The sequence below is a fragment of the Bidens hawaiensis genome, unplaced genomic scaffold (assembly GCF_021521415.1).
Source record: "Bidens hawaiensis isolate Kalapana, Puna unplaced genomic scaffold, B.hawaiensis_p1.1 tig00038529_1, whole genome shotgun sequence".
NCBI classification, from domain to species: domain Eukaryota; kingdom Viridiplantae; phylum Streptophyta; class Magnoliopsida; order Asterales; family Asteraceae; genus Bidens; species Bidens hawaiensis.
The window spans coordinates 1-22,525 of record NW_027496762.1 but is presented as its reverse complement, the minus strand read 5'-3'; the positions used below and the strand labels follow the sequence as shown (position 1 = coordinate 22,525).

Sequence of the window (22,525 nt, the reverse complement as noted above, 5' to 3'; positions counted from 1 at the left end):
CATCCCTTTGGGATGTTAAGAATTCGACACTTTGAATTCTACTGCCAGGCCCACAACATGGAGCCTACCATTAGTCGGTTTGTTGTCTTTTACAAGATTGCTAACCGCAGCGGGTGGTACAGTTGGGCTACTACTTGGAAGGGTGTTATTGGTACTGAGTGGTACCGGTGCCTTCACGAGTGGAAGCCGAAGTTCTTCTGGATCCCAGAGGATGTGATTCCGTTTGCGATGACTTATCGCAAATCCGATTGTGAGATGCCCATGGTCCGTGCCACTACACAAGTGGACCTTCCATGGTTCAAAACCCTAACCAGTACACCCACCCCTATGCGTGCGATACATGAAGGGACCTGGGTGGGTGCGAAGATGAGCCGGTTATGGCCGTTTCCTGACTTGGAACCATATTACGAGAAACCCGATAAGAGTAAGCTTGTCTTTACTTTCTAGAGTTCCGCTTAGGTTCTAATTGTTATGTTTGCTTGTGCAGGTGAAGGGCCCATGTTCAGCTCTCTTTTAGATCATGAGGAGGGTCTCATAGTGTGTCATCTTATTGATCCAAAGGACGCACCCTTCCTCGAACGCACCCACAACTATTTCTAATTCTCCACCACTCTCCGCCTAGAACCCGTGGTCTTCGAGGCGATGTTTGCCAAAGGTGAGGAGTTTGTTGCCAAAGGTGAGGGAGTTCTAAAACCTCATCCTATTACTGCTATTACTTCTAGCAGGGTGGTAGTACTTCTTTCCTTTAGTGAAGAGTCGTCACCCCGTGAAGGAAGATTACCTGTTGGTGCTACTGACTTTGTAAATGTCGCTCGTTCGACTGTAGGTCTAACCCGCAAGCGTAAGCAGAATCCATCCACCAGTAAGGTGGTGAATGAAAAAGATGCCTATGTCACCCTCGAATATGAACATCGAGCTGATGATGCCACCTCCGAAGATGAACATCGAGCTACTGATGATGTCGTTGCCGAAGATGAACATCGAGCTGTCGATGATATCATCGTCGAATATGAACATCGAGCTGTTGATGCGGATGCTCCCAGAATGCCTAGGAAAGGTAAGATGCGATCAACCAAGCCTGGCGTTACCAAGAAGCATAAGAGGACGAAGCTAGGAAATCGTGTTCAACAGCCTGCACCTACAGAGGTTTCTTCAGGTAACTTCAATACTTTTAGGCTTGGTAAGTGTTGTTATTATATAAGATATGTTCGTGATGAGAAAGAACTATCTTGCAGGATTTTCAAAAGATTCTTCGAAGGACCTTTCTGGTTTAAGGGGGTCGACTCCGCCTCCTTCTCCGCCAACATCACCGCCAAATAGTGTTCAAGACACAATTGTCATTGCTGAGACTCCTCCCCACGAGGGTGAGAAAGAAGGTAATTTCAAGGAAACCGCCATTTCTTCACCTCCCCATGCGCTATTTCGATTTAAAGACCAGGGGGGTCTTTCACCTTTGACGGCGGTCTGAGGGCTTCTACATCCCATCATGGGGAAGATCCCTTGGTACATCATCCGCGTTGGTCTGTGCGCCCGGATTCGACATTTGCAGAAACGGATGTGTGCCAGGAGTATCTGCAAGGAGGTCTTCCTCTTGCGGTGAGGGAACGTCAACGTGGACACCCGCGTCAAGAGTTGTTGAACTCTTATTCTTACTATCTGGCTAATACCATCTCTACTAGTCAAGAAATATGTCGAGACTGGTTAGGTATGAGTGACGCGTGAGAAGACTTGGAAAACAAAGCAGCCCAGGCGGAAAAAGAAGCCGGAGAGGCTATGAAAGAAGCCAAAGACCACTGCCTGGCTGCTGATATTGCTGAACGACAGTTAGCAGATGCCAAAACGGCATTGGGGGAAGAAAAAGATCCCCAATCCATTGCTGAGGAAGCCAAAATTGCCCTCAGTAGAAATTGGATGAACGCGGCGAGCTTATAAAGACTCTGAAGGCTGAAGCGTCAGCCAAGGATGAACGCCTTGCCAATCTTGCTACCAAGAACAGGGAGCAAGCCTTGGAGTGTGCTGGGCACAAAATGGACCTTGTCCGAGCCCAAACGAACAAAAGATGGTTATTGGCGGAAGGCGTTCCCCAGGTAACTCTCACTTCTTATCCAATTCTTTTATAAAAAATAATCATATCCAAGGTTCTTGTTCATATATTCTGTTTTAACATGTTATTGCCCACATCAGGGAGGGGGATGATCTTGGAATTTGTCTCGCAACGCTACTGGTCGACTCTTCTCAGGCTGGTCGTCAGGCAGGTTTCCAAGAAGGTCTTCAATTTGCAGAAGAGAAAACGCCTCTTGAGGAGTTTGCCTTGCATGGTCAGGACACCGCCAAAATTCTTACTGAGAAGACAAAGACATTCGATAGCTTGAAGTTTGTTATCAAAGATCAGATATCCGCGCTTGCAGAGAAGGAGGATGGTGTTGATCAATTAAAGGCACTCCTTACTTCTGAAGATCAAGAAGACGCGGAAGACGAAGACGTAGCACTATAGTTATATATTTTTGTAAACCGCATATATTCGTCTTTTTTGTAATCTTGTAATCCCATTTGAACAGAAAGAAGAAGTTGTTTCATCCGGTACACTTTGTTTTATTTTTCATAATATAAGTGTTTGTAGGATCTTTTTACTTGTCAATAAAGGATTACGCGATGCTCGGTTGTAAGATAATATGAGTCCCATCTTGTATGCGGACCAGAAAATGTATATTACATGAAACTAAAATGTAGGTTTAACAAAACTTTCCATATAAAAGGGCGCAAGCCAAAATGAATTACAAGCAATGACATTAGATGTCGTTGTACTAGTCTATTAGGCACGCATGCCAAAATAAAAAGTAAATAGCAAGTCTTGTTAGATGTAACACTTCTTCAACTGTTCCACATTGAATGTTCTGGGAATCTCTGTCCCATCTAACTTCTCCAACTTGTAAGCACCCTTGGATAATACTTCTTTAACTTTGTAAGGGCCTTCCCATGTTAGGGCCAACTTGTCCGCTCTTGGCCAGATGCCTCATTGTTGAGGAAGACGAAGTCTCCCGCATCAAAAGAACACTTCTGAACCCGCGAGTCATAATATTTTTGCAACTGGCGTTTATAATTATGCTCGCGGATCAGTGCTAACTCTCTCCTTTCTTCGAGGAGGTCTAGGTTCATCCACAATTCTTTGTCGTTATCATTGATCATCAAAATTCGTGCAGATGGAACCCTGATTTCATCTGGGACCATGGCTTCAATGCCGTAGGTTAAACTGAACCGCGTTTCAGAATTATTTGAATTCTTCTGGGTGCGAAAGGCCCTAAGTACATGGAGTAGTTCATCGACTCAGCCTGTGTTTTTAGTGCTCAATCTTGCTTTAATCCCTTCTTTGATTATTCGATTGGTCCGTTCGACCTGGCCGTTGGCTTGCGGATGAGCCACAGATGTGAAAATCTGGGTGACATGAAGTTCTTTCAGCCATTCTTGCAACCCACTTTCTGAACACTGAGTTCCATTGTCGCTCACAAGTTCTAACGGAAGACCAAATCGACAAATTATGAATTCCTAAAAGAATTTCTTGACACTTGATGCCATAATGGATGCGAATGGTTTGGCTTCCACCCACTTGGTGAAGTAATCAATGGCCACAATTAAAAATTTGACACGCCCCGGGGCTTCTGGGAAGGGTCCCATAATGTCAATAGCCCATTTTTGGAACGGCCAAGCGGAGGTTACTGGTACAAGTTCATTTTTCGGGCGCAACGTATTGGGAGCATGACGTTGACAAGAATCACATTTCCTGATTCTTGTACAACATCCATATGCATCCCCGGCCAGTAATACCCGACGTTCATAAGTTTCGCTACGACCATTCTCGGCCCCGCGTGAAGACCACAAATGCCTTCATGAACTTCCCTGATCAAGTAATTCGCATCCTCGGAGTCTACACATCGTAGCAGTGGGCCAAGGAAGGATCGTCTATACATGATACCGTCTTGAATTTGGTAGTTCAAGGACTTATGTCTTATCTTTTGAGCCGCGGATTTCTCTTCTGGTAAAGCTCCCGGTGACAAGTAAGCCACGATTGATGTCATCCAGGACTCTACGCCTATTTGGATTACTAACACTTGATTCTGCGGAACAAACGGTCAGTCAAGGACTTCAGTTCGAATGTCTTTAGCGAAGTGCTCGAAATTTGTTGAAGCCAACTTTCTAAGGGCATACGCTGACTTGTTTACGCTTCTTTTAATGTGAATTACTTTGCATGAAGAGAATTGAAGGATCAAGTCTCTTGCTTGTGACAAATATGAAGCCATTACATCGTTTTTTGCTTCATAGGTTCCATTGATTTGTCCCGTGATCAACATAGAATCCACCCGCGCTTCTAGGTGCTTAACTCCAAGTTTTTTAGCTATCCTTAGGCCCGCTAAGAAGGCTTCATATTCTGCCTCATTGTTGGTACTCTTGAAGTCCAACTTGATAGCATATGTAAATTCATGACCTTCAGGATTAACTAACCTAAGGCCTGCGCCTGAACCTTCACTGCTTGAAGCCCCTTCTATGAACAGTAGCCAAATTTGACCTTGTTCAAGAGGAAGTGGGATGTGTTGTTCAATTAAGCATTCTTCTTCTTTGTGTTGCGGAACTTCAGTGACGAAGTCTGCCAAAACTTGCCCTTTGATTGCTGGTATGGGTTTGTATTCGATTGAGTGTTCTCCCAGTTCAATGGCCACTTCGCCAATCGCCCAGACAATTCTGGCTTGCTTAAAACATTCTTTAACTTGTATCCCGTCAGCACATTAATAGGATGACCCTGAAAGTATCTAAGGAGACGCCTGGCAGCATAGACCAATGCCAGAACCAGTTTTTCGAGCATCGAATACCTGGTTTCCGGCCCGGTCAACGTCCTACTGACATAGTAGATTGGATTTTGAACATTATTTCTGTATGTCAGTAGTACGGCCCCAATGGCGATATCAGATGCTGACAAGTACAGCGTCAGAGGTTCTCCCGCCTGTGGTGCTGTTAGGGTAGGCAGCTCCATTAAACACTTTTTGACCTCCAGGATTGTTTGTTCTGCTTCTGCGGTCCATTTGAAGTGTGCTTTCTTGAGGCAATTTCTCAGAGTCGAGACAAACGGATAAGACTTAGCCGCATGGTTGGCTAAAAATCTGTTCTACGCCACCAGCCTTCCATTAAGTGTATGTACCTCCTTGAGGGAGGAAGGTGAAGTCATGCGGGCCACTGCCTGAACCTGGTCTAGATTGGCTTTGAAACCCGCACCTGTTACGATGACACCCAAAAATTTTCCCCCTTCCATCCCGAAGGAGCACTTGGCTGGATTCAATTTCATGTTAATCTGTCTGAGGGCCTCAAATGTTTCCTCTATATCTCGAAGCATCTGGTCTTCCTCAATGCTCTTGATCACCAGATCATCCATATACACCTCCAAGTTTCGACCAATTTGTTTCTTAAATGCCTCGTCCATCAATCGTTGATACATAAAACCCGCGTTTTTTAAGCCAAATGGCATCATCTAGTAGCAGAATGTGCCTTGGTCTGTGCGAAACGATGTCTTATCTTCATCGCACCCCGCCATGCGGATCTGATGGTCGCCTTTGTAGGCATCGAGAAAACATTTGAACTTGAATAAGGCTACAGCATCAACTTTAAGATCGATTAATGACAATGGATAGCAGTCTTTGGGACATGCCTTGTTCAAATCTTTGAAATCTATGCACATTCGCCATGTCCCATTGCTTTTGTGGACAATGACTGGATTGGCGACCCAAGTTTGGTACTAGATTCGGCGGATGATTCCAGCATGTAAGAGGTCTTGAACTTGTTCACTCATTGCTTTTGTTTGTTCAGGACCCATCTTACGCTTCTTCCGCACAATTGGAGTAATCGCTGGGTTTACTCGCAATCTATGCTCCGCAATCCTCCGTGGGACACCACTCATGTCTGCGGGCTGCCATGCGAAGATGTCGATGTTCCTTGTCAATAAGTGCTTCATGAATGTCTGCACCATCTCTGAGATAGCGGGCCCAATCGTCACAGTTTGATCCGGGAATTTGTTGTTTAACACCCATTTTTCTGGCTCAGTTCGTCAGACTTGCTTTGGAACTTTGCTGGGTTTTGAACTTTCTGTCGTGAAGCAGTGGCGATTAATGCGAATGATAGCCACACCAGTGCGAGTCGGAATTCCCACCGTGCCGTGTGTTGTAGAAGGATGAGCATTAAAGTCACCAATCGCCTCACGACCCAGGATGATGTCGTGCTTTAAAGTCACCGGTAGAACCAAAAATTCGGCATCCTTAGTCCTTGAATGAGTCCTGTCACTGAGAGTGACAGGGAATGATATCACCCCCCGCGGATGCATCACTTCGCCTCCGAACCCTGACACAGGTGCATGAATCGGTTTCAATCTCACCTTGTCGTCCTCATCCAATTGCTCAAAGCACTGTTCGTACATTTTATCAGATGTGCTACCTATATAAAAAAATACGTAATGTGAACGATAATGGCCGATGAGGGAAGTGATTATCAAAGGGTTCTTGTTACACAGTCCTCCTTTGACCCACGGAAAAATTACCGGCTCATTTTTCCATTCCTCATCATTTGATTCTCTTCCCTTTCCTCCCACTTTGTATCCGCCTTGGATCATGTAACAACCCTGACTTTAGGGCCTAATTTTTTTTTAAAAAAAAACACATCCACTTGTACGGGCTCTCGAGGTGATCAAATTTCGCTAATAGAAAAATATCACAAGGATTATTTCAATAAGTTATAGCAATTATAATAATTACCTCTTAAAGTAAAACAAATACATACAGCGTATGAAACGTCGATATCATATCTAGTCTGGTTTCATGGTGTAATAACGCGAGACCAGGAGATGACTAAATAGTGAACGAAGTATTATATTGATTAAAATCAATATGTAAATAAAGTATATTGTTGGATTATATTTGCACAACATTTAGATTAACGATTTAGTTTGTGTAAGCGATCGACAACTATACCAGCAACAAACATGACAACATATGCAATTGCCGAGCCGCATACACAGTGCCAATACACCGGCACATTTATAGGAAACCCCTTGTTTATTTAAAATCAAATTTATTATTATTGATAATATTCTTGTCGTTAATATTTCAAAAATATTTTTGGATTTTAATTAGTAAATAATAATAATAATAATAATGCCAATTTCTGGATTTGGTAGGGGGTGGTCCTAAGACATGCAACCAATTGTGTGTGTTTTGAGAACCTCAAACCTGCAAGTCTCTCTACCCCAAATCTGATTTGAAGATTTTAAAATCTAAATGTAACCATAAACTAGTCCAAGTGCAGCCTAACACCAAATCTCAAAAGTCTGTACACTTGATATAACAAAATAACCCAACCCGATACCTTCTTTTCCCTTACCATATAAACTAATTTAAACATAATCCTATTCCCACAATCTGTATCTTCACCATCCTCACAATCGTTCGACTTAAGAGAGAGTTGTTGGAATATATGGTCGGTTCGGGTCAAGTCAATGCGGACCGACCCGAATATGACCCGGTATGAGTTACACCGAGGGTAACGAATTTAAAACCAACTTAATCGTTAACTGGGCCGACACAATAAATTAGTAAGATCATATGGTGGACTAGGTTTTTAAGTTTGTGATTTGGGCTTGAAGCCCATTGGGTTTAAACTTGCTTAAACCCTAATCATTTATATATATAACAATATCTTATTATTATTAAAAGAGAGAACCAATCATCATCACCATAACAAAATCGTAGCTCCCTTAAGACCAGCAGCCGCCGGCCGTTTTTCCGGCCACCGGAAAACCGCCGCCACCCTAGCCGGCTGTCATATATTCACCGGAGCACCGCCACATCTCAGCCAAGTCACCACCGCAGCCCACCTGTTATTGCTGATGCGTGGATCTACTGATTCTGGCTGCTGTTGCCGGGTTTTTGCTACTGCCCACTTTTCCGGCCACCGGAAAACACCACCATCGCCGTTCCGCCTCTGCCGCAACCCAGACGCCGCGCCGCCGCCATCTGGAGCTGCTGCCACTGTCGGAATTGTCGTTGGTCATTGTTGTGTCAAGATCTAGCACGTTTCGTTATCTCTTGGTGTCTCACCCGGTTTCGATAACCGAGGTATAAATAACTAAACTAGATCTATGGTTGTGTTTTAATTATATATCGTGCTCGTATAGTTGTAACCGGATCCGAGTTCGGATTTCGGTTCATTGGTTCGTTTATTTCCACTGCTTTTATTTGATTAGTTATAAATATTAAATGATTAATATTTACTTAAACAAAAATATATTAAAACGGGTTAAAATTGTTTGACCGTTTTCTCTGAACCACCGTTGAAACCCAACAGCGGTATCAGAGCCGCGGTTACAACGTACGAGTCGATCCCGGTTCATTTAAACCGGATCTACATCTCAAACTTTAAATTGTTTAAAGTTTATAGATCTAGATTTGTTTTCGGGTAATTTTAGATTTGGTCAAGTTTTGTTTATTTTATTTGACCACGTCAAAACGACCCGAAATTTATTTATTTTGAATATGTAAATCCGGTCCCGACCTATGTTTGTTTGGTTGTTGAGTTTGTTTTTTGGCCATATGGATGGTTCAAAATTGTAATCGGTTATTATTTTATTTTTCGGCTTTTTTTTTGGCCATATTGGATGGTTCAAATTTGTAATAGGGCAAATTGTTGTTTGTTTATAAATTTGTAATAAAGAAGACGCGATGATAACCGAGGACGAGCTCAAGGATTTCTTGGAGTTAGTGGGAGTTCGGACAAGATAACGGGATGCCGAAGAAGTCCATCCTTGTGGTTGTTTTGTGTTGTGAACCCCTTAACCCGATCGGTCTCCCTAATTGGCTCTAGCGAGACCGATCACCTTTTGGCCATAAGGATTTACATATTATTATTTGCTATTTTGGTTGCTTGGATTGTTTATAATAGGATTATAATATCACCAACTTAATACCAAATAAATTTGGAAAATAAACATTTTTTATTAACCAATTATGTTTTTCAAACTAAAAGCGTTTTGATTTCCAAAACTAATAACTTAATAGTTTTCTATTAACTTAAAATTGGTTAGCCGTATTGCAACAAACTTAGCTTTTAATAGGTTATTTAAAACTAAGTGTCCTGAGAGATGAAAGGGTTCATCATTTTTGTCCCGATAATAAATACAGTAAAATTTGACTTTTACTCTATTTGGTAATTATAAAATCAATCCCAATTTAAAAACCAATAGTTTATGTCAATCCTACTACAAGTCACACTTGAGGCATACTGCAAAATTTCGAGTGTTTGGAGCTAAAGCACCGCACTTGTTTTCTAGCCTATCCCATCAAGGTGAAAGCGTTTCGTTGACACATCCGGCCCTTTCACACGTCACTGTACTAGGACAACTATTACTTTACTCTCCTGTTACGTGCTAAAGCTGTCTAGAGACATAAAGTGAGCTAAGATGAGGCTAAACATATCTATACTGACAATCGTTGTCCTTATAGGCCCCATAACCGAGAGTTGTGCTCTATTCACAAATGACAATCGTTGTCAGTATGCCTAACCACTTATTAATGTTGTGTGCTACAGCTGCCTTTAATAACTAGAAGCCAGATTCTCAAACTTCTATTTCATTAATGTTCTTGGGTCATTAATAATAGGAGTACTACATCGAAAATACTAATTAAATTTACTTTTTCTTTTTAATCAGATGTCATCAAATGAAAACTCACCCTACGCCCTTAAGTCTATCCTTGAGAAGGATAAACTGAACGGTACCAACTTCATCGAATGGCACTGCAACTTGAGACTTGTTCTCACTGGAAAAGCGCCTGCATGTTCTCGATGGATCTGTTCCAACCGAGCCTAAAAACAATACAGCCGCTGCTTGAAAAGTTCTTGAGAAGCATGGGGATGACTCGGCTAATGTCTCCTGTATTATGCTAGCCACCATGACTTCTAAGCTTGCTAAAGGCTTAGAAAACTTTGGTGCCTATGAGATGCTTGAGCAACTCAAGGGCATGTTCCAGAAACAAGCCCGTCAGGAATGATTCGACACCATGAAGCAACTCATTAGCTGCAACTTGGTAGAAGGGTCTCCCGTCAGTGCGCATGTCCTAAATATGAAGGGGCACATCGATCAGCTTAAGAAACTTGATTATCCCCTGCCCGATGAGATGGCAGCTGATTTCATCGTCAATTCTCTTCCTAGCTCTTACGACCAGTTCGTAATGAATTCCAACATGAATGGCTGGATAAAGACAGTGCCAGAGCTGCACAACATGCTTAAAACGGCTGAGATGAACATTACTTCTAGGACCAATCAAGTTCTGATGATTCGATCTGCTGGTGAAAAGAAGCCTAAACCCAAGAATCATGGTTATAAGGGAAAAGGCAAGAAGAAAGTTACTGTTGCTTCCAAATCTGCCACCAACACTAACAAGAAAGTTTCAAAGGCACCACCGTCGCCTCCTGAGGAGCGCCAGTGCTACAAGTGCAACAAGATGGGGCACTAGATGCGTAACTGCCCCGAGCATCTAGCTGAGCTAGCAAAGAGGAAGGCCAATGGTGAAGGCTCTCCTCGAGGTATTTCCATATACGTTATTGAACATCTCACTGTCTCTAGCAACACATGGGTATTTGATACCGGATGTGGTTTCCACATTGTTAATGTCTTGCAGGAGCCTGAGAAGTGGAAGAAACTGAATAAAGGCAGCATGGAACTCATCGCTGGAGATGGGAAGAGAGTACCAGTTCTGGAAACTGGAGTTTTTCATTTTACTTGTCCATCTGGCCTAGTTTTTCCTTTGAAAAATTGTTTGTATGCTCCTGGTTTGACAAGAAACATCATTTTATTTTCATTGTTGCTTGAACAAGGTTTTAAGTATGTTTTTAATGGCATGGCTATTTCTTCTTACTTAAATGATATCTTTTATTTTGAGGCTAAACCTCGAAATGGTATTTATGATATTGATGTTCAACCAGATAATAACGTATATCATCTTTCAAAACGTATCAAGACTAGCATCAATGATACTTTTCTATGGCATTGACGACTTGGCCACATAAGCAAGGCAAAAGTTAAAAGACTCCAATCCGAAGGGATTGTTGAATCCACAGGACCGGACTCGTTTGATGATTGTGAATCTTGCTTAGCTGGCAAACTCGCCAAAGACTCCTTCACTCATAAAAGTGAACGAGCAAGTGATCTGTTAGGACTCATACATTCTGATGTATGTGGACCTTTCAGAACCATGACTAGAAACCATGAAAGAAACTTTGTTTCCTTTATCGACGATTATAGTCGATACGCATATGTGTATCTTATGAAAAACAAGCACGAAACTTTTGAAAGGTTCAAAGAGTTTCAAAACGAAGTGAAAAACAACTTGGTAAAACCATTAAAATTCTTCGATGAGATCGAGGTGGAGAGTATCTCAGCTCAGAGTTCATCACTCATCTAAAAGAGCATGGAATTGTTTCACAACTCACTTCACCTGGCACACCCCAACATAATGGCGTGAGCGAAAGGAGAAACCGAACTTTGCTAAACATGGTTCGATCGATGATGTGTAGAACTAACTTTCCTCACTCCTTTTGGGGTTACGCCCTTATGACCGCCGCCCGCATTGTCAACCTAGCTCTAACAAGAAGATAGACAAAACCCCATATGAGATATGGCACAAGGGAAAGAAGCCCATATTGTCTTACCTTAAAGTATGGGGATGTGATGCTTACATCTCAACTGAGTCTGATGACAAACTTGATCCCCGCGGCGTAAAAGTTGTTTTCGTCGGATACTATAACCAAAGCGGTTATTACTTCTTTCATCCTGATACATATACGATTTCTATCAAGAGGAAAGGCCACTTCCTTGAGAAGAAATTTCTCAATCGAGGAACTGGAGATAACATTGTCGATCTTGAAGCAATTCAAGAACCACAAACAACCGCTGAGGAAGTTGGAGCGTCTGATCAACAAGTTGTTATTGCTGATACATCAGACGTGAACACGAGCGTTCGTAGAAGTAGTAGGACTCCCGTACCAAATTCTAGATACTTATGGAATCTTGATGGTCCCGAAGTCTTATTAGTAGCCGAGTCTGGCGACGAGCCTACTGACTACAAATATGCTATCTTGGATCCGGAATCCGAGAAATGGCAAGATGCCATGAACGCCGAGATGCAATCCATGCAGGATAACCAAGTTTGGAACTTGGTTGAGCTACCCCCCGAAATTCGGGAAGTAGGGAGCAAATGGATTTTCAAGAGAAAAACCAACATGCATGGAAACGTACAAACCTATAAGGCACGGCTAGTCGCGAAAGGTTTTACTCAAACTCAAGGTGTTGACTATGATGAAACCTTCTCGCCCGTTGCTATGACTAAGTCAATAAGGATATTACTTGCCATTGCTACATATTATGACTATGAGATATGGCAAGTGGATGTCAAAACTACTTTCCTTAATGGACATCTTTCTGAAGATGTCTATATGGTTCAGCCTGAAGGTTTTGTCGATCCAAAATATCCTAATAGGGTTTGCAAATTAAATAAGTCCATTTATGGACTTAAGCAAGTATCTCGAAGCTGGAATCTTCACTTTGATGAGAAAATCAAAAAGTTTGGTTTTGTCAAAATGAAGATGAGCCTTGTGTTTACAGAAAGGCTAGTGGGAGCACTATATCATTCTTCATCTTGTATGTCGATGATATATTGATCATTGGAAACAACATTCCTATGCTTAAGGAAGTGTTAGTGCACGGTTTTGTGACTGGTGATTTGCAGTTAAAATATTCAAGATTATATTATTCGATAGCTACGGAAAAGGGGGTGTCTGTTAGTGCACGAAATTGTTTTCCGTAGCATTCGAAGAATGTATACATAGTCTAGATTGTTTATTTATTGTAAAATGGCCATTCGCTATGGATTGTATAGCGAATGCGTCCATTCTTTAGTAATCTAGGCTAGTTCGTTAAGTTTATAAGCCCATTCGTTATGGAATAATTACGAATGGAGTCTAATTCGTTTATGAAGATATAACGAATTAGACATAAGTTAATGAACTGGTGCTTTGGCCTATGAATACGCATATCCATGTTCATTTGTAGATGTACATATTTAGAGAGAGATCTAGATCTAAGCTAATGCTCTCCATAAGTTATTTCCATCCACCATAATGTATTAATCCATATTTATCAATAAAGTAATAATTTAACGTTTAGATCTTGTATATAATCGATGTATCGTATTAGCGGCTAGATCCATAACGGGATCACACAGGAAGTTAAGCACTGGTTGGAATCTTATTTTGCAATGAAAGATTTTGGAGAAGACGCTTATATTCTGGGAATAAAAATCTATAGAGACAGATCTAAGCGGATTCTAGGACTAAGTCAAAGTACCTACATATATAAAGTGATGGCACGCTTCTCAATGGAAAATTCCAAGAAAGGAACTATTCCAATGACTAAAGGAACAGTGCTGAGCAAATCGCAATCTCCGGAAACGGACATTGAATCTAATCGTATGCAAGTAATTCCATATGTTTCTGCGTTTGGCTCTATCATGTATGCTATGTTGTGTACTAGACCTGACGTCTCGTATGCCCTGAGCATGACCAGTCGTTTTCAACAGAGTCCTGGCATTGCCCATTGGACTGCTGTGAAGAACATTCTAAGGTACTTGAATAGGACCAAATATATGTTCTTGGTGTTTGGGGGAGTGGAAGAAGAGCTCACTGTAAGGTGTTACACTGATGCTATCTTCCAGACTGACCGAAATGATTCTCGCTCACAGTCAGGTTTCGTTTTCACTCTCAATGGCGGAGCTATTTATTGGAAGAGCTCCAAGCAGAGTGTAGTGGCGGATTCTACCACCGAATCCGAATATATAGCTGCATCAGATGCTGCTAAGGAGGCTGCTTGGATGAAGAAGTTCATCACCGATCTCGACATGGTTCCGAGTATTCGCAAACCAATCGAGGTGTTCTGTGATAACACATTGCTATTGCTCAAGCCAAAGATCCAAGGTCTCCTCACAGAACCAAGCACATTCTGAGGAAGTTCCATCTTATTCGGGAAATATTGGAATGAGGTGACATCGTGATAAGCAAAGTTGACACAGATCAAAATCTAGCTGACCCGTTCACTAAGCCGATGACCCAGGACAAGCATGATCATCATAGAGATGCTATCGGGCTTAGACTTGCTAGTGATTTATTTTGATTTAGTATTTGGATGTATGAACATTTAAACGGTTGTACTTTTCAGTTCACTTTTGATTTAATGGTTAAATGCAAACGTTGAATAATACAACTGTGTTCTTTTTAATACGTTTAATCCGTGAATATTGTATTCTAAATTATCCATAGTCGGTCAAACTCGTGGGAACGACTCTGAATTAAGACTATTCTGACTTTGGACTAAAGCGGTTGACTTCCAAACTCACATGCCTCATTATGAATGATGTTGGATGTAACTCGCATATCTTGATCATAAGATGTTTTGATAATAGTATGCTCATCTAGTATCCTTAGACCTGAGATACATATTAGAACTTTCGTTTACCGAGGAACATTCTTTGATCATGTTAACCCCTGTTGCATAACTGCCAGCCATAAAGGCATTGATTGGGAATGTTCTAAAGTTCAGTGGGAGTTGTATGTAGTCAAGATGGGATTCTGTACTCTTACATTAAAATGTAACAGTTAGACATATTGGCGCCCTCGTTGATTCAAACTGGTAAAGTGTGAGGCCTCACCCAAACTTACTGTGTGTTTTATTGGACCACTTTGACTCTATATCGAGAACTACAATAATTGAACATTGTATGAGATTGATTTGATCCATGTCTCATTGTTAAATTAATGTCTTATACAGAAAGGATAGATGACAACGATTACTATAAATTCATTATCTTGCAATAAGGTATTCCAAGATATTTTGGTTATGGATTTAAAAATGTCATATTTGGTTGGGGACGGCTATGTGTAGCTAGAATGCCTCTAGCTGTTAGCGTTGTGATACTTGACCCAAATCCGTCCAAGTGGGAGACTTTTGGAATATATGGTCGGTTCGGGTCAAGTCAACGCGGACCGACCCGAATATGACCCGGTATGAGTTACACCGAGGGTAACGAATTTAAAACCCACTTAATCGTTAAGTGGGCCGACACAATAAATTAGTAAGATCATATGGTGGACTAGGTTTTTAAGTATGGTGATTTTGGGCTTGAAGCCCATTGGGTTTAAACTTGCTTAAACCCTAATCATATATATATATATATATATATATATATAATATCTTATTAATATTAAAAGAGAGAACCAATCAGCATCACCATAACAAAACCCTAGCTCCCTTAAGACCAGCCGCCGCCGGCCGTTTTTACGGCCACCAGAAAACCGCCGCCACCCTAGCCGGCTGTCATATATTCACCGGAGCACCGCCACATCTCAGCCAAGTCACCACCGCAGCCCACCTGTTATTGTTGCTGCTTAGATCTACTGATTTCGACTGCTGTTGCTGGGTTTTTGCTACCGCCCACTTTTCCGGCCACCAGAAAACACCACCATCGCCGTTCTGCCTCTGCCGCAACCCAGACGCCGCACCGCCGCCGTCCGGAGCTGCTGCCACTGCCGGAATTGTCGTTGGTCATTGTTGTGTCAAGATCTAGCACGTTTCGTTATCCCTTGGTGTCTCACCCAGTTTCGATAACCGAGGTATAAATAACTAAACTAGATCTATGGTTGTGTTTTAATTATATATCGTGCTCGTATAGTTGTAACCGGATCTGAGTTCAGGTTTCGGTTCATTGGTTCGTTTATTTCCGCTGCGTTTATTTGATTAGTTTATAAGTATTAAATGATTAATATTTACTTAAACGAAAATATATTAAAACGGGTTAAAATTGTTTGACCGTTTTCTCCAAACCACCGTTGAAACCCAACAAGAGTAACCCGGAAGAGAGAGAGAAAAAAAAAGGAGTCGCCAGCCACGTTTTCCGGCAAGCTCAACAGACGAAGATGGGTTCCAGAGCAATAAAAGTGGCAACGTCTGTAGTGATTCCGACAAACCCACACATTTCCGACGAGGAATTCCGGTGAGCACGTCTGATCGTTCTTGCAAGCCTCAGGTTCATGCAGATATGAAAGTTGGGTTGGTCCATGCCCGACATGAAACTCGGTGAGTTCCAGCAAAAACATAATCTAGGTAATGATAACATGCGTTTCCGGTAACTGCCATAGTGAAGCAGCCATGGCGACAAGAAACCGCGGTGGTGGTCGAGTAAACAGGACTCATGGCAGGGGAGTAGTGTCCGGGTTCGTAAACGGAAACCAACGATGATAAGCCGCCAATTAAACTAACTATACGCGAGTAAGGTATAAACGCACACCCGCCTAATTGAAATTTCAATAATAATTTCATTTAACAAAACCATAACCGCGTCGACTGGTTGAGCTCTAACCCTACCCGTCAAACTAAACAATAATAATTTATTTAGCAGATCTAGAAAATAACTAATATAGATATGCATGTTGCCCGATACCGAAGATAATGACAACTGGGTCGTTCACACTTCGATCAAGAAACCTAAGTGGGATTGAACATTCTTATTCCACAAAAATCTGACACTATTTGATAAGAAGCCTTTGAAAATGTTAGGGATTATTAGTTACAAATGGGAATGGGCATCCACACTATTATTTACTGGCTTACTCTCATTTTCCAGAATGTTAGATCTATTTCTCAAATTAGAAAATGATAGGTGTGTATTATTCCTTATAAAAGTTATGAGCGCTATACTTATAAATGAATAAATATAGTTGTTTTGTAAAGTTTTGGTTAAATATGGTTAACATCTAAAAAGATAAATGAGATAAGACTAGTGTGTGGAGTTATTAAAACACTTGATGCATGTTGCTAGGATAATAAACGACTTGGAAAGATTGATTGAACTACAATATGTTGTATTTACTATAAACGTGCTAAATTAGAGGTTAAATGTGATCAAACTAGTTATACTTGCCTATTGGTACCGTCTCGACTAGTTGATTTATAGTTTTTTTTACTTGTACTATTATTAACGATGGGATTATAAATGTTAAAATGGCTTTATACAACTCGAATAGTTTATCCTACTAGATGAAAAGGAAATATGTGTGACATAGAACGGGTTATAAAAACAATAATTGTAAAACGTTTTTGCAATATTGTTTCGGTTAAACCAACAAACTTATATTTTACCAACTGAACTACAACGGAATTATTTTAGATAATTAAAATACGTAAATTTTATTTTTACAGAAATTTCTTTTTGAAACAATGTTTTATTTTAAATAAAACATAGCTATGTAACCAGTCTTAGAACCGAACATTGTTTTAAACTACGGATTTCAAACTAAAAACTTATAATGGATTGTTATAACTTAAAAAATATATATTTCAGAAGCAAGATATTTAGAAAACCGAACGATACACGTTTATATTCCTGGATTATCTTCATTAACAATAGCAGACATTCTGATGATCTTTCATAGTGGTATTGGTGATAAGCTTTAAGACATTCTACCCAATCTTTTTGATATAACTTAGGGGTGGCAATCTTGATCCAAACTCTTTTAAATGAGTCAGTTTAAGTTATTTTAAAAGTTAAATGGGTTGGTTTGGGTAAAAGTTTTTAATTAAATGGTCAAAATGAGTCATTTGAAATTCCATCCTTTTATTTTCAGGTCAAAATGGGTCGACAAGTTCAAAGAAATTGGTCGATGTGGGTTAGTGTCCTAAGGAAATGTGACAGGTTTCGGATCAGAATGGGTTTTCGTACAAGACAGGTTTCAGCACGAAATGGGTTTCAGATTGGAACGGGTTCGGTTCAGGTTTCAAGCCAACACGAGTTTTCACCCGTGACGTGTTAGGTTTTGGTTTCTTTTGTTTTTTTCTGGTCGATTCCGGACTCGTTTTTGTTCGTTTTTTAGTTTTGTTTTTGTTCGGTTAGAATTCTTATAGTTTCGTTTTGATTGATTTTTTCGATTCCGATTGACGTGGTCCGGTTTTGGCTTTTTGTTTCTTTGTTTCATTTTCGTCGATTTGTTCTGTTTCGGTTCGATTCTAGGTGTTTTTATTATGGAACGAGGACAACGTAGAAAACATTTTAGTGTTTCAACTTTTTTTGTTTATGATTTATATTTTGAGTAATAATTTTTTTGTTATTATTTTTGAATTTTTTTTTTGGGTTTTTTATCTTAATAGAAAACCCCTCAAAAAAAATTCAAAATCAAAAATAAAATAAAATCATAACTTAAAATATAAATAAAAAAGCGAAAAATCTAAAAAAACAAAATGTTTCCGCCGTTATTCTCGTTCACCAAAAAAAAACACTCAAAATTCGGTTTGACCCTAACCTATTTTGACCCATACCAAAACAACCCTTTTTTTAATTGACTCGTTTTGACCCAAACTCATTCTGACCCATACTCGTTTTGACCCATAACTCATTTCAACCCATGGCTCGTTCGACCCAACCCAACCCATTTGCCACCTCTAATATAACCGTAAAAGCAAATTATGTCTTAATATCAACTATTTACGAGTTAGAATCTAAAGCCATTGACGCTCTTAAAGACCGGATAAAAATGCCTCTTTACATATGTGGGCCAAACATAGAAATAGAAGCAAAGTCCTCATCAAACAAACCAATTTACCTAAAGTGGTTGTACTCCAAACAACCACGAATCGTCTTGTATGTTTCTTTGGGTAGTTATCTCTCAGTTTCGAGTGCTGAAATGACCAAAATCGCATTTGGGTTAACCACATAGTGGTGTCAACTTTTTATGGGTGGCTAGAGGAGAAACGTCCCATTTAAAAGAAATATGTGGGGAGAATGGGATGGTGGTGGAATGTTAGGATTAAACGCACACACGAAACTGAACATGACACGAAAGCAATAAACGAACACGAGGATTTAACGTGGTTCGGTCTAAACTGACCTACGTCCACGGGTGGCAACTAGGTATATCTTTATTGAGTGACCAAATATTACAAGTACATAATGTTGTTTATATAGAGACTGAACTAGGGTTAGTAAATTATTATGCAAGAAATCTAAACCGGGCCGGGCTTGGGCCCGACCGCCCACACCCGTCTCCTCTTTTGACTTCATATAATAAACCGGGCCAACAAGGCCCTACGAACCCAACAATCTCCCACTCGGAGGCCTTGAGTACTCTCGTCTGCACTGCTGATTGTACTTCTGTAATCTGAACATTAAACTTCTTCTAGTTGCCACCGCCTTCTCATCAATTAACCTGAAGGCCCGTTGAAGCTCCCCGGAGCTCCAACACGTCAGTCACGGCTGAAACTGCCCCTGACCCATTCTCTGTCCCTACCGGCTCCCACTGTAACGAACTACCGTATCCTGAGATAACCTGAGAACAAACACTCTCCATATTCAGCAAGTAATTCATTGGAGAGACTTTTACAGCTGGAATACTGGTTTTCTTAATCCACTGTCGACCTGGAACTGTAACTGAAACACGACCTGTGCTCCCACTGTCACGATGTCCCCCAACTGATTTAACCTTCCTAGCTCGTTCATCCTGAATATTCACTTTGGCTCTGGGTTTGTTACTTGCAAAACGAACCTTCTTCTGCCCACGAGATTCTGTGAACCGAACTTTGTCTTTCACCAAAACTGGATCCACTCCTTTCGATGACACATCGACCATATACAACGAACCCATTTTCTTGCCACGAGCAACCACGAGATTCCCTTTGACTACTTTCCACTGCCCATTCCCGAACTTAACATCGTGCCCTTGGTCATCCAACTGCCCAACTGAAATCAAACGTTTCTTCAAACTTGGAATAACCCTCACGTCTTTCAAAGTCCAAGAAGTACCAGGCTGAAGTTATCAAATCAACGTCTCCCATACCCGTAACCTCTAAAATATCATCATTCGCTAGTCGAACCTTTCCAAAATCCCCAAATTTAAGATTCTTCATCGTTTCACTACAGTGAGTGGCATGAAACGATGCAACAGAATCCATCACCCAAGCATCAACGCTACTCTCAACACTACAAACCAAAGCCTCATCACTACTGACCCCGTCATCTGTGTCGTCTTCTGTAACGTTCACCTCTTTCTTATCATTCGGACACTGATTCCTGAAGTGTCCTTTCTCTTTACAACCCCAACATTCAATATCCTTACGAGTCTTAGACTGACTCCTCTTCCTGCTCCCACTGCCTCGCTGTTTTCCCCTACCTCTACCTTCTGTGACTAGCATATTGCCTGATGATTCACCTGAACTTCTGCGTCTTGAATCTTCTCCCAGAATCAGATCTCGAATCCCATCGAAAGTAATATTTGTAGACGAACTACAAACTGCAGTCACTGTTTGCGACCAACTGTCGGGCAAAGAGGATAATAACAAGAGGCCTTGAACTTCATCATCAAACTTAATGTCAACTGACACTAAGCGGGACAAGATCGAATTAAGATTATTGATATGAGTTGTAACTGACCCACCCTCTTTCATTCGAGTTGTCACTAGCTCTCTGATAAGATAGACCTTATTCGCTGCCGAAGGCTTCTCATACATGTTGGATAGTGCCTCCATCATACCACGGGCTGTGGTTTCTTTCATGATGTTAAACGCCACATCTTCCGACAACGACAAAGTAATACAAGCCCTAGCTTTCTTGTCTAACTTCTTCCAATCTGCTTCTGACAACTTTTCTGGTTTTTCATCCTCAAACACTACATCCAAGTCTTTCTGACAAAGTAGTGCCTCAATCTGCATCTTCCACCAACCGAACTTCTGTCCGTCAAACTTCTGTATCGAAACATTTCCGTCTTCTGCCATAACAATGACTAAAACGAAAAACTGGATAAAAATAGAGACAGACACAGCAACACGAGCCTGAACTTAACGACTGTTCTACTGAACTCTGTTAAAAAATCAACCTATTTATACGCAGCGGAATATCGAACTGAAAATCAGAAACTGAAACTTTAAACTGAAACGATAAAACCTGACAAACGCGGTTGGCACTGGTTCTCCGTTTCTTTAACGCTTCTTCTGACTTGACAACGATTATTCAACTAAAATAGGATCTTGATTAACGCGTTCCTGGCTCGTACTTTGCAAAATATGAATTTTACCCAAATAATTGTTTATTGTCTAAAGTGCTAGGCCCTCTCAAAAAATTAAACAATCTGGATAAAGTTGGTGGCCATTGAACTCCCTTGTCAACAAAATAATATTGTTTTTCCTTGTCTTTTCCTAGTCTGGCATGAATCTCAAGAGAAAAATAATAATACAAACCCTTCTTTTCTTCTCTGTTCAAACGCCACTAGCGAAACAAAAGAGACAACCTGGAATCGAACAATACGATGCTTACAGCTTTCAAACGGAACCAACAAAAAAAAAACGCAGATCGCGCGGGCTGGGTTTAGTAGCGGCGAAACGACGGCGGAAACCCTAACGGCGATCGGAAAACCGTAGGCGGCGGCGGAACCCTAGCGCAGTAGGGTGGCGGCGGCTGGATGGTTTGGCGGCGACTCGGCTGGTTCAACGTGTTCTTCGCGTGATCTGAACCTAAGCTCTAGATACCACTTGTTAGGATTAAACGCACACACGAAACTGAACACGACACGAAAGCAATAAACGAACACGAGGATTTAACGTGGTTCGGTCTAAACTGACCTACGTCCACGGGTGGCAACTAGGTATATCTTTATTGAGTGACCAAATATTACAAGTACATAATAGAGACTGAACTAGGGTTAGTAAATTATTATGCAAGAAATCTAAACCGGGCCGGGCTTGGGCCCGACCGCCCACACCCGTCTCCTCTTTTGACTTCATATAATAAACCGGGCCAACAAGGCCTACGAACCCAACAGTGGAATGGTGTGAGCAACTTAGGGTTTTGTCACACTCTTCTATAGGTGGCTTTTGGACGCATTGTGGGTGGAATTCAGTGAAAGATAGTAATTTACGGAGTTTGTAAAAGAGTTTATGAGATAATATTGGACGCATTGTGGGTGGAATTCGGCTTTTGGACGCATTGTGGGTGGAATTCGGTGAAAGATAGTAATTTGCGGCTTTTGGACGCTTTTGTAAAAGAGTTTGAGATAATATTGCGGAGTTTGTAAAAGAGTTTATGGATTCAGAGAGTGTTGTGAGGATCAAGACGATGGCAAGGGCCAAGAAGTTGCAAGTAATTTGCCAAGAAAGCGTTGGTGAAAGTGGATCGGTTAATCAAGATCTTGATGCTTTTGTTGGAGATTTTTCAAAGAACGAATATTTGTGAATTAGATTTTGGTATGTCTAGCCGAGATTCAAAGAAGCAAAGTTCCTTAGTAGACAATATGTAGGAACAACTGCTTCTTGTTGATTGGGGTAATCTCTTTTTGACGAAATAGATGTGTAATTTCAAATATAATGTTACTTAGTAGACAATATGTAGGAACAACTGCTTCTTGTTGCTAA

The 22,525-nt window shown here is 41.0% G+C and overlaps 1 pseudogene; it reads left to right on the top strand.

Annotated features, from left to right (window-relative positions):
* The first annotated feature begins 7,918 nt into the window (after window positions 1–7,918).
* Window positions 7,919–22,346, top strand: LOC143590404 (UDP-glycosyltransferase 87A1-like; annotated as a pseudogene).
* The last annotated feature ends 179 nt before the right edge of the window (window positions 22,347–22,525 follow it).